Source organism: Castor canadensis, chromosome 9, assembly GCF_047511655.1.
Source record: "Castor canadensis chromosome 9, mCasCan1.hap1v2, whole genome shotgun sequence".
Lineage (NCBI taxonomy): Eukaryota > Metazoa > Chordata > Mammalia > Rodentia > Castoridae > Castor > Castor canadensis.
Window position 1 is genome coordinate 52,553,845 of NC_133394.1, and position 13,887 is coordinate 52,567,731.

At 36.7% G+C, this 13,887-nt stretch overlaps 1 protein-coding gene across 2 annotated transcripts in view; it reads right to left on the reverse strand.

Moving 5' to 3' along the window:
- The window catches only part of Synpo2 (synaptopodin 2), a 187,043-nt gene that overhangs the window by 117,926 nt on the left and 55,230 nt on the right, over positions 1 to 13,887 (reverse strand). The gene's annotated exons all lie outside the window — the stretch shown is intronic.

Sequence of the window (13,887 nt, forward strand, 5' to 3'; positions counted from 1 at the left end):
ACATGCCAGAATTAAACCACTCCATTCCCTTAAGCTTGTTTTTGTCGTTATTTTAATTTTCCATATGGCTCAAAATTGCCTTTTAGCAAGGGAACAGATTCAAAAGCAGAAGTGTGATGATTACTTCTCCTGAGATAAGCTGACTTTATTAATGTAATTCCAATTCCACCCTAACAGGGAAAGAGAAATGAAGATGACAGAGGATATCCAGCGGAGTTTGGGGAGATTAACTTATCTCAAATGGTTTTATTCAAACTTAAGATGACTGGAACTGAAAGTCATTCTTTCTTCTGCCCTTCAAGAGGAATTTCTGCTTGAAATAAGGCTCAGATTGTTGATGTGAACATGCTTAGGAAATAATATTGCATGGGAATCCAGACATAAAAACAAAGTACTGTGTCCCATTAGCCCTGTAACTGGAAGAGGAAAGCTATGCCATGTTGCATGTCTCACTGTCCATAAAAGGGAATATAACTCTGCTGTGACCTTATTGTTCAAATATACATTGTGCCTGATGTAAACCATTTCTCCATCTGGCTGTCAAAGAGATAATACAGAGATGACAGAAGTTTATCACCAGAAACTCTGAAGTTCATAGAATTCAATCTGTTTCAAGATGAGTTAAACTGACTTGAAGCCAAGGAACAGTGTAATCGCTTGTAAAACCTAAAACACCAGTGAAATATTCATCTTGATAGAACAGAGAGATAAGGGAGAAAGAGTATTTGTTTCAAAAATGTTAGCTGTGACTTCAGAAAAGCAATCTAACTAATCTGTTCAGTGAAACAATTGGTCAAAGTGATTGACCTAAAAGTCTAAGTTTGATTGATTTTTAGAGAAAACCAGAAAGCATTTTAATTAATTACTTTAAAAATATTCTTAGCATCCTGTGAAGTACTTTATATGACATATTTAAAAAAACATGCTAAATTCTTTTATGTCTTGGATTTGAAATATTAGAATGAAATTATGAGGAGATTAACATACTTGAGTATAACTTTCTAGGATTTTTCAAGCTCCAGTAATATTATTGAAGACATAAAATGTACCAATTCTAATAAAGTTTAAGGAATAAAAGTGATAACCAATTGCTTTGATGTTACAGTGGAATGAGCAGAAAATGAGCACATATTGTGTGGGATCCACACAGAAAGCAGAGGCTGACCCAGGATCTGATTACCACATGGTGGAACCCTTCAAGAGTTGTTCTCTTCTTTTTGGTGGCAGATTTCTAAAACTCACAAGAAGAACAAAAAAATCGCTGACCTCTCCTAGTCATCTGTCAGCTGTGTTAAAAATAGTACCAGTGCTCACAAAATAGCACATCTTGGGTCCTCATTTTAGTAACTAAGTGTTGTTTTTGTTTGATGTTTTACCTTACTTTCTAAACTTTCAAAGTTAGATCTTATGCAGAAAATAAAACCATACACATTGCAGCAGAATACATATTTTTAAGGTTATGACATCTGTATCTACTTACAGTATTTTATGTGGGTAACTTTCTAGATTGAAGCCCCTTTCCCTTCCTTTTTTCTTTCAATCTGTCTCTGGTTAGGTGACCACATGATGTTGATATACTTTTAATTGAAATGCCTAAGAACAGACACATCTTAGCTTTTCCTAATTGTATTAAAAAAGTATTAAGTTGTTAGTCAAATAGCTGCCCTCAAAACAGCTGTAAGAGAAACTGCCATGCCATCCTCTTTCCTATCTGCATAACTCTAAAAAACCTCCTTATTGAAGGTTTGCTTTGAATGTTAACTTTCAGCTAAATTCTAACAGAATGCATCTTTCAGGCATTGTGTACAATTGTTAGATACTCCATAAAAGTCACTGGAAAAAGTTCATAAGTTAATTATTTCCTTGCCTAAAGACATTCGTTATCAAAATACATCTCCTTATGAGAAGCAAAAGAAATGTGATGAGCATGAGAGATTAAACATGTGAAATCGTGTCGGTATTATTGCCGTCATATTGGTTGTTATTGCTTGGTGAAACGTATATTGAGCCATCACTAGAAAATAGAATATCCCACTCCACTTGACTCAGCAGCGTAAAAGTTGGTGAGTGGCTCAGTGCAATTTTGGCTAACTTGAGTGGCTGTGCTCCTTCCAGTATAGATACATTAATTTTCTTTATTGTAGAAAGCTACTATTTTGTTTTCACTGTAGATATTTAAAAAAAATATTGGATGAATGGCTAAGAAATGGGGAGTTGGAATAAATGTTTAAAATTGCCCAGAACTATGGAGTTTTCCAGGAAGAACTACTTTCAGTTTTAAAATCAGGACACTTCCAGGCAAACTAAAATGAATTGGTATGCTACTGGGAATAGAGTGCAACTTTATTTTATTAGTTCTCCTTTATGACATGAATCTGTTGCAAGTATACTTGATGTGCACTTGATTTGACACTAAAAAAGCCATCCTAGATTAGGTCTATATGGCCGAAGCAAAGCTGACATCTGAGGAAAGGACTTTAAGATGATATAATTCCTTGCCTAATCTAGGAATTCCCAGATTTTGAAGTATGGTATCTCACAGCATAAAAATTAAACTTTATCATAAAAAAACACAATGAATCTGTTCCAAACAATCTCACTCTAAAAAAGTTGATTTCACATAAATTCAGTATTACTTCCATATATGTACATGATACTGAAAGCAATTTGACAATCAAATTACTTTTACAAACATTCACACTTCAGTGTAAGCATTTCTCCTGAAAATGGTCACCTGACAGACTACACACTTAGTCTGATGATGGTCATTTGGCATAAGACAGTTCTTAAAGTGCTGGTAGAATTACTTTAGAGTTGACTCTATTTAATTTATAGCCTGTTCTCAATTTTTTATGAAAAATATATTAAGAACATGGACCAATTTTATTATTTATTCTAGTAGGTCCAAACAAATTAAATTTTTTATCTAAAATCAAATTCATATCTCAGAGGATATTAACCACAACTGATGATGTTGAAAAGAACAAGATACAGGCTGTAAAGACAGTTCTGAAAAAGTATGATGATACTGCTTTGACCAATGTCAGCATAAGAAAACTTCAATATTGAAGAAAGCAACTTTAGAATTATAAATTCTATGTAATTATTTCCTTCTCCCACTTATACTAGCTTGAAGTCACACCTTGTAATTGTCAACTAAAAAGTTTATCATTTCAGTTTTCATCTTAAACCAGGACCCATACATCGTCATACTATGTCTCAATCCACTTAGATTTCCTTTCACAGTGTTTGCTCAAATTCTAAACCCCTTCTTGTAGAAGGTGGTTTGCATTCTCCTTTGATAATTACCTGACCTCTCAGGGCTTCTGTTTTCACTTCCAAGATATCAGCTAGTCAGCTTGTAGTTGCCTCATGGAAGAGTCTGGTTGGTTATGTGAGGTCTTTTTAGTTAAGCTTGTCAAGCACATCATCCTTAGCAAAGGTTTTTCAGCTTCAGCATAGTGACAGATAGGATAATTCTTTGTTTCGAGGAGCTGGCATGTGTATTGAAGGATGTTCAGCAGTATCCCTGGCCTCTACCCAATAGATGCCAGTTGTAACAGTGAAAAACATTTCCAGATAGTGCCAAATGTGCCCTGTAAGGCAAAATTGCCACCAGAAAAGCACCACAGGCTGACACAAAGAGCATAGAATTGTGTTGTTTTCTTTGCAGCATTTTAAGTAGTACACGTTATGCTGAGTTAAATGAAACTTCAATTAGTTTGAAAGAAAAAAAAGCCCTCATACTTAAAGCAAATGAAAATATATTTTAATTAATTAAGTGGCAAAAAAATTTATATTAAGAAAAAATGTGCCTTCTAGATGAAACACGAACCATAGATGCCAGGCAGAAGGTTGTCCATTTATTCTGTTTTTTTTTTCTGCTAATGCTTACTGAGCATGTGTCAAGTGAGGGAAACCATGTCATGCCCTGAGGCTACAATGGTGAACAAGACAAGATGCCTGCTCTTAGGGCATCTATAATTTGCAGGTTTGGGATATGTAAATAATACAGTCAGATATGTATCATACCACAACAAGTAGTAGCATAGTGTATCAATCATGTTTTTGTTTTCTATAATTTATAATGCTTTGACATCTTCAGGGGAAGGCTTGCAAGCTGGGGAGAGAATGTCCCTCCTAGGGCTGGTTAATTACTAAGATAATAAACAATTTGCCTTCCTGCACTCTTTCAGATACAAACCAACCAGTTTTGAAGCCTTATCTCCAATCATTTCCTTTACCTACCTCTTCCTAAATCAACCCAAGGCAACTAAGGACAGCCCCTAGTTCTAGAATGATTCAAACTAGCCAGTCCTAAGCTACTTCTAAATACTTTGCCTTGTTTAGTGGAAACACAATAAAAGCTATGGTCTATGTCTTCCCCTAGCTCTTCCCTACCTTCTGAATGGTCCTGGTGGGTGCTTCCTCATATGACTCTGCATGGTGTGACATGCCCTCTTCTCTTGGGAATATAAGTAATAAAAAACTTTCTTTAGTGGCATCAGCTTCTTCATGTCATCACTCCGTCACCCCATAATTAAAATCCTATTGCATAATCATTGAAACAGCACATAAAAAAGGGACCCTATCCCAGTCAGGTCCAAAAAGAGCTTTCATGATGAAGAATTAAACTCAGTGAGATGAATACTAGGGATTATTCATCCAGGGGAAAATGAAGGTATAAATGGCCAGAAGAAACAAAGTTGGAGTAGGAGAGTGGCAGGACAAATTTCTTCAGTGTTTATCTTGAAGGCAACCAGTAGCCATTAAGTATTTAAATCAAATGAGTAACAAGATTTGATCATTTTTGTTAGGGCCATCTCTTTGATTATAGTGAGAGGAACAGGTCTTAGTGTGCCAAGAATAAGAAAGAGAACAGCTAGTGAGTTGTTGAAACAATGTAGGAAAAGATTGATAGTGTGTAAAGTGAAATTGGTGACTGGAAATAAGCAGAAGTTGATAAATTTGAAAGATGTTCAAAGTGAAGAACTGAGCAGATCTGGTGGATTGAAAAAGAGGAACAAGGAAGAATCCAAGGTTTCTGGCTTAAGAAAATGGTTCAGTGTGTCTGGTAGTATGTTTCACTGAAATAAAGAAACTATGAAGAGAATCAGAGCAGGGGCAAGATTGAACTTGACATATCTACTGGACATTAATGGTGATATGTGCAATAGTCAGTTGGATATGATGGTCCGGAGCAGAGAAGAGAGGTGCCCTAGAGATAGAACATTTAAAAATTACATCTAAATGATTTAAAAGTCATTTACAAGGAATGGTAATTAACAGCAGCCATAAGATGATACTGGAGGAGACACATGAATGATAAGAGAAAAGCCCAGGTCAGAGCCCAAAAGAACATCAGCATTGGTAATTAGGGAGGAGCCTGAGGTGTGGGTGACAGGAGAGGCAGGAGGAAAACCTTTGCCTGGAATATTCTCTCACTCTTCCATCTCCTCTAGCTTCCTCTTCTTCATTTAAAAAACCATTCTGTCCAGATTCTCTGTTAAAGTATCAGTCTCCAGCATTTCCTCTTTTAGTGTGTTTTCCCTGACTACCAATACATAATGAAGTCAACACATGCTTATTTTGGAAGTATTTCTAATGTTTTCTACATTCAGCTATGTTTTGTACACACAGGTGATTAAAAACAGAATTAGGGCCACACCAGTGGCTCACACCTGTAATCTTAGCTACTTGGGAGGCTGAGATTGAGAGGATTGCAATCCAAGGCAAGCCCAGGTAAATTGTTCACAAGACCCCATCTCTAAAATAGCCAGAGTGAAACAGACTGAAGGTGAGCCTCAAGTGGTAGAGTTCAAACCCCTGTACCCCATCCCCCCAAGAAAAAAACAGAATTAGAAGGAATGGGCACATACTCACAGAGTCTCACAGAAGCACTGAAAGCTTAAGTGTGAAAGAAAAGAAGCTAAAATGCTTCCTAGGCAGCAGTCTAGTATTCTTTAGTGTAATTGCCAGCACGTTCACAAATGTTAACACAACACACTTCAGAAAGTGCAAGGTATACAACAATACTGTCTTTCAGGATGCTAAATTATGACTGGCAAAACTCATAAGTAAGTCAAAAGCGTGTATAAACTTTTAATAGACTTTCTAATACAGTGGTAATTATTTTTAGTTTTTAAAACAAATATGGTGTAAATTTTAGAAAGATTCAAAATGTAATGTGATTATGCATTTCAGCTTAGCTTCCAGTTACCTGGAATTCGTGCATCATATAGACTGGCTCATGATCCAGTGACAGCTGTGGCTGCCATATGTGGAGAGGCATTATTTGAATTCCAAAACAGAATCTCTTGATCTCATTTGTAAACTCAGGAAGACAAGGTTTCTTTAAAAGCATGTAAAATCTAACGTAACATTTCCACCCTTTGGCTCCCTCATTGTTATCAATATTTCTATGTCAGGGTGTGTGAAAATTTAAGATTTCTACCAGTGTAAATTCCCTCTCTGTCCTTATAAATGTGCATTAGTATATTCTGTTGTCCTGTGTAGTCAGCATGAGCTTCATTGCTACCAACGTATGACTGTGTTCTTAGACGTTAAAATAATGCTCGCTCAAAAAATATTCCTAAATAGGGCACGATGGTTAAACTGGCATTGCTATAAATATTACAGGACCAAAGTGTATTTTTGTCTTTAATTCTGTATGCCAGACGCTATTAAGCCAACTGTTGATACACAACGTTTTTTGTTGTTGTTGTTGTCAAGGAGAGTATGCAGCTTCCTTGGCCCTATTTTAAATTCTGTGCCTCATTTCACATAAATATTTACCCAAAGGAAGGTGTCTGACAGTGAAAATCTATACACCATCATAATCCTTTTTACATGGAGCTGTATTTTTACTGTATAGACTCACAGAAGCTACAAAAAGCTTTCCTGTGGAAATTCTACTGTGAAGAGTGAACACAGGGGAGGAAGAAAAAAAGGGGAGCATTATCATTAACTCTAAAGGCTGAAGTTTATAAAAGAATATGTCATCATAATGAGGCCCTTCCTGCTTTCTCTATGTTTGAAATATGCTCAATTCAGCAATCTCAGTAGAAAAAAAATAAAAATAATAGTGAATTATTTTATAAAGCATCTCAAAGTACTTCTATATCTTCTAAAAATTAAAAATATTCAAGCTTTTTTTATTCAACCTCGGAAGCAGAGACACAATTATATTAGTATGACTAACTGGAAATATTTCACAATGAAGAAAAAATCTTAGGCAGAAACACAGTGAAGTTATTGGTTAAAAACATTTTTGTGGTACTGTTCTACCTCACATAACAATAATTAATCTAGAGACTTCTTAGAATTATTCAAGAAATCAATATTATTTCCTAGTGACATTTACCTATAGTAAATAATATCTTAAAATAGTAACAGTACAGTAATAGCTGGTTGAACACCTGTTACATGCCTAGCACTCTAGTTAACCTTGTTCATGATTTTGTCGTTGATCCTTGCAACAATTCCATTAAAAAAAGTAATGCTATTACATCTATTGTACAGGTGAAAAAAAACAAACCTGGATATTTTGACATCCCACAGCTGCCAAGTGAGGGACCAAAGATTGAATCACAGGCAGTTTGGCTATACCCTGGAGGTGTAGTTTTGAGCCAATCTGCCTCTGGACTCTGGTCTACTGTGGGAGGCACATTTCAAACTCTCCAACAGTACACACTTAAGTGCTTTGGAGGAACATTAGAGAAGACCTGTAGAGAATATAACATGGGGTCCTACACTGGCCTCAAATTAATTATTAGTAGGATTTAGCTTCATGAAGAAATAAGGGATGCTCCAAGTGGGGAAGAGGACATGGGCAAAGCCCCCAAGGCAGAAAGGAATTTGGTCTAGGATGAAAAATGAAAAGATATAAGTATATTTGGGATGTACTGGACAATCAAGAGAATGGAGAAAGTCTGCCTGGACATGCAAGCAGGACCTGTGAGGGAGTTTGTATTTCATTCCAAGCACAGTGAAAAGCAACTGAAGAGTTTTGTGTAGGACAGGATGAGTCTATTTGCATTTTAAAGTCATCTGGCTGTTGTTTGGAAAACAGATTGGAGGATGGAAAGAGACCAGTTTAAAGGCCACTGTAGAAGTCCCAACTTCCTAGTAATGATGTTTATAGTATCAGGGACAACAGAGCTGGAATGAACAGACTGTGCTTGAAGTGCCTTGTGAAAGTAGGTTTGATTTATAAGACTTAGTGGTAGACTGGATGGAGAGACAGGCATTCAGGACACCTCCTTCCATGTTGTCATTAAATCAGTGCCCAGCTCCTTCCATTTCTCTTGTGTCTGAGTCCTTTGCAGAGTTAAAAGCAGTATAAATATTCCAGGAAAAGGAGAAAAGAGGAACACTATGGACTTAACAGTACTGTTATTGTTAATGATATTAGATTTTAAGTATAGCTGAATTTCCTCACTGTTTTCTACATGGTAGTGATAGAGGAGGGTGGACGAAATGGAAGAATGCTGTCCCCCATCTGCTCCCTCCCTGCTCCACCTCCTAGCCTGAACAGCTGCAGGGCCATCTGTTTGTCAAATTTTCCTTACAAAATGCTTCAAGTTGTGTATGCTGGGAGGTTGTCACTCTGATACAGTCACAGTAAGGAGAGAACCAAGAGTTCAGATTACAAATAATATCTGAACAAGGTCATTTTAACATAACACTTTCTTTTTATTTCTGTAAAATAAAATAAAAATAATTACCTTAAAAAACCAAAATGGTTCATACATATAATTTGGCACTTACTGATTAAAACAGTGGGAATTCATAGAATTTTAAGAAATCAAATAGCAAGCATCTGACAGCAACAAAAAAAAAAGCAATTAGGCCTGATATTAATAGCTAGAGACTGGAAAGACAATGTCCCAAAACATATATTTTGCACACATTCTGGCTGTGGACACAACACAATCATTTTTGAAGCTGGCTTCATCTACAAAATCCTGTTAAGGTCATTCTATACAAGATTCACTTCCTTTTCCTCAATCTTCTTCTACTCACACTTATAGCAACAAATTACTTCTGAGTAGCCACAGTGGGAGTCTCTATGTCAGTACCATGGAATTATATTTCTGAGGTTGTAATTAACTAACCAGAATTTATATAAAGAAGAGTAGCCAAAAGAGTGGAAGATGTCTTACACCTTTTAATATTAAGAATAGATGATGGAGGGTGTGCCTAAAGAAAAGAGACCAAGGACGACTACTGCAACTGTTTTAATATGAGTTAGAAAGGCTGTGATGTGGAAGAATTTGAATTTATTTATTGTGGCTAAGTATGACAAGAACCAATGGAGGAAGGACAGAGAAGCAATTTTTTTAAGGGAAAGCCAACTTATACTCAACATAAGGAAGGCCTTTCCAAATAGAACTGTTTAAAAATCCAAAAAGTTATCTCAGAAAGTAGTGGGTGGCTCATTGTCACAAGTGGTACCTGCAGAGAATAAGTAATCTTTTACATAAATGTCTTATAAAGTTAATCAGTCAGAAAGGCATTTGGTGGAAGATTCTAAAGCTTCATTCTATTTCTAAGATTATTACTTATGACTCCAGTATCCATTCTCATAATTCTAACAGCCACAAATTTCTATTCAATGATTTGTGTAGTTCATTGGTATCATGTCATGGTTAGAGGGATGGGTGTTTGGGTAAACTAAGATCACTATATAGGATGTTCACACAACAACCAAATCATCTAATGACACATTTCTTGGAATGTATCCCATCACTAAGCAAAGTATGACAATATTTGGTGCATTCCATTTCTCTGGCAGCAATGATTGGATCAGGGTAGACATGTAACAACTCAGTTCTGATTACTAGGGAATTCTGGGACAAATATTACTCTCTCCATCAGCGATAGATAAGAAAGCTTGTAGCTTCTGCTATCGACTGGTAGTCATCTCAGAACACAAGGAGAGAGATTGCCTAAAGTGACCTTAACTAGGAAACCAAACAAAAAGCTGACAAAAAGCCCTGGGCTTGGTCACATCACAGGATCAGCAGATCAACCCTCACCTCAGCCAGTTCCCCCAGTGGACTTTTCCATTACTGGAGCCAAGGAATTCTCTTTTTGATTTAAGCGTTTTGACTGTATTTTTAACACATGAAACAAATGATTCCTAACTCTGATTCTTATCCAAATATGTCTAGAGTTACATCTCTTCTCACAAAGAAGTGAAAAAAAACCTAACTGCACTTTGCAGAGAGGGGTCCACATAAGCAACCAACACATTTCTCTAACACTAATTTCTGAATGGCATAAATCTCAGTTTATGTCAAAAAATTAGTTTTTGTAACCATCACTATCTCTTAAGAAAAAACATGTTAGCCATCATATATTTTGCACACATTCTGACTGCAGACACTTTTCATCTAAAGCTTTAATAAGGATTAAAAACAGATTAAGTGAAAATCTTTCATCCTGCATACATAAACCTAATCCTTCTTCCTCTTTGCAGGCCTACTGTCAATGAAAAACAAACACTTAATAAGCAATTTAGAAATCCAAAAGTGTTAATGACCTTGTGAGTTGGTTAAATTAAAGGCATGAATAAGGAGGGATCCAAAATGGGGACTGGAACACAAATGCAGACTGTGTGAGCTCCAGGAATCAGGGACCTTGCTGAGATGCTGGAGACAGGTTTGGCTGAGGCAAAGGACCAGGGAGAGCTGAAACTTCAGCACCCTGAGCCCCTAGTCTGTGGAGAGCTTCTCCACATCATGATACACTGAAAGAACAGGTGGGCCACCACCATCCACTTGCAAGCCTGCCAGACCTCCTCCCGTTGGCCCACCAGGCTGCCACCCTGCCAGGCCTCTGCCCCACCGGCCTGCTGGCCTGCTAGGCCACTACTCACCGGCCTGCTGGGCCACCACATGCCTGCTGGCCCACAGGCCCACCAGCCTGCCAGGACACCACCCACTATCTGCCACAGCAGGGCTCCAACACCACCAGATGCCAGCTCTAAACCTGCCTAGGAGATGCAGACAAACAGGACAGGATGCTAAAGGAGTAACACCAGAACTACTAAGACTGAAATTCTACTGTTCCTGAATGGGGATTTTTTTTCTTTTTTCTGCTTTTCTTTTCTTTAAGTGTTTGTTTGTCTTGTTTGCTGTTTGATTGTCCATCATCTCTCCCTGTTGATTTCTTTGGTTCTCCATTTTTTTCCCTTTCTTTTTCTTCTTTTTCCTCCTACTTTCTTGGTTTTATTAATATTACTATTGTAAGTTAGCTAACAATAAATTATACATAGACCAGGGACATAAACAGTACCAAGTGGAATGATGGGAAGACAAAAAAGGGATGGAAACCATTCTCCCCCCCAAAATAAATTAGTACAGGATTCAGAGGAAATTAAGAAAATGGATACCCAGATCCACACTCCAACAAACAAAGATAAACTATACCAAGGAACCCAACAAAACCCACAAGAGCACCCTTAAAGAAGTAATCCTGCAAGTAATTAATGAGAATTTCATAGAGATGTTACTAGACATGCTAAACCAAAATGTACAGGAGGCACTCAAGAAATTCCAAGACAACAAAATTAAAGAATATGAGAAAACACAAAAAACAAATAAATGAAATCATAGGAGCCCTAAACAAAAACAAAAATGAAACAGAGAACACCATAAATAGAGATAAATGAATTAAGGATGAAAATTGATGTTATTAAAGAGGAAGTGACCCATGATATAGAAAACCTTAGAAAAAAGAATGGGACAGAAATACAAAACAAAATGGAAGGCCACTTCAGCAGACTAGAACAAGCAGAAGACAGAATCCCAGAACTTGAAGATGAAATGGTAATTAAAGGAAAAACTGAAGAACTATTAGTCAGACAACACAAGTCCTGAGAAAGGAATATGCAAGAACTCACCTACTCCATCAAAAGACCAAACCTAAGAATCATGGGTATTGAAGAAGGAGAAGAGGTGCAAGCAAAAGGAATTAGTAATATATTCAACAAAATAATAACAGAAAATTTACCAAATCAAGAGAAAACTATGCCCATTCAAGTACAGGAAGCCTCCAGGACACCAAACAGACTTGACCAAAATAGAACTACCCCACGATATATTATCATTAAAGCAACAAGCACAGAGAATAGAGAAAGAATTCTGAAGTCTGTAAGAGAGAAAAAACAAATAAAATACAAAGGTAAGCCCATCAAAATCACAGCAGATTTCTCAATGGAAACCTTGAAAGCAAGAAGAGCATGGAATGAGGTCTTCCGGGCACTGGATGAAAATAACTTCAACCCCAGGAGACTCTACCCAGCAAAACTATCATTCAAAATAGATGGAGCAATAAAAGTCTTCCATGATAAGCAGAAACTAAAACAATATATGATCACCAAGCCACCACTACAAAAGATTCTTCAAGGAATAATGCACACAGAAAGTGAAAGCAAACAAAACCATGAAAGGGCAGGCAGTACCAAACCACAGGGGAAGAAAATAGAGAGTAACACTGATTCAGCTACATACAATCAAACCCTTAAACAACAAAGACAACTACATGACAGGGATCACCACATATCTATCAATACAAACACTGAGTGTTAATGGACTTAATTCCCCTATCAAAAGACACTGCTTGGCAAACTGTATTAAAAACAAACATCCAACAATCTGCTGCCTACAGGAGACCCATCTCATTGACAGAAACAAGGACTGGCTGAGGGTGAAAGGGTAGAAGAAGATTTACTAAGCCAATGGCTCCCCAAAACAGGCAGGAGTAGCAATACTTACTTCAGACAAAATAGACTTCAAACTTACACTGATCAAATGAGATAAAAAAGGACACTTCATACTAATAAAAGGGAAAATACACCAAAAGGAAATAACAATTATCAACTTATATGCACTCAAAGTCAATGTACCCAATTTCATCAAACATAATCTGAAGGACCTAAAAAACGTATATACAGTGGGAGTAGGATACTTTAATATCCCCCTATCACCAATAGATAGGTCATCCAAGCAAAAAAATCAATAAAGAAAGTATAAAACTAAATCATACCATAGATCAAATGGACCTAGCTGATGTCTACAGAATATTTCATCCAACCTCTACACAATATACATTCTTCTCAGCAGCCCATGGAACCTTCTCCAAAATTGATCATATCTTAGGACACAAAGCAAGCCTCAGCAAATATAAGAAAACAAAATAATCCCATGCATTCTATCTGATCACAATGCATTAAAACTAGAACACAATAACAACAGCAACTACCAAAAAAACCAATTAAAAAAATGCAAACTATTGGAAGCTGAACAACACATTGTCCAATGATCAATGGGTCATTGATGAAATAAAAGAGAAAATCAAAAGTTTCCTGGAAGTTAATGAAAATGAAAACACGACCTACTAGAACCTATGGGACACAGCAAAGGCAGTCTTGAGAGGAAAGTTTATAGCCATGAGGGCATATATTAAAAGGTCAGAAAGATCTCAAATCAATGACCTAATGCTACATCTCAAACTCCTAGAAAAACAAGAACAAGCAAATCCCAAAACAAGCAGAAGGAGAGAAATAATAAAAATAAGGGCTGAAATCAATGAACTAGAAACAAAAAAACCATACAAAGAATCAATGAAATAAAAAGCTTGTTCTTTAAAAAAATAAGATTGACAGACCCCTGGCAAACCTGACAAAAAGGAGGAGAGAAAAAACCCAAATCAGTACAATCAGAAATGCAAAAGGTGAGATAAACCATGGAAGTCCAGGAAATCATCAGAGACTACTTGGAGAACCTATATTCTAATAAATTTGAAAATCTTGATGAAATGAACAGAATTCTGGACACTTACGACCATCCAAAAGTGAACCAAGAGGATATTAATCACCTG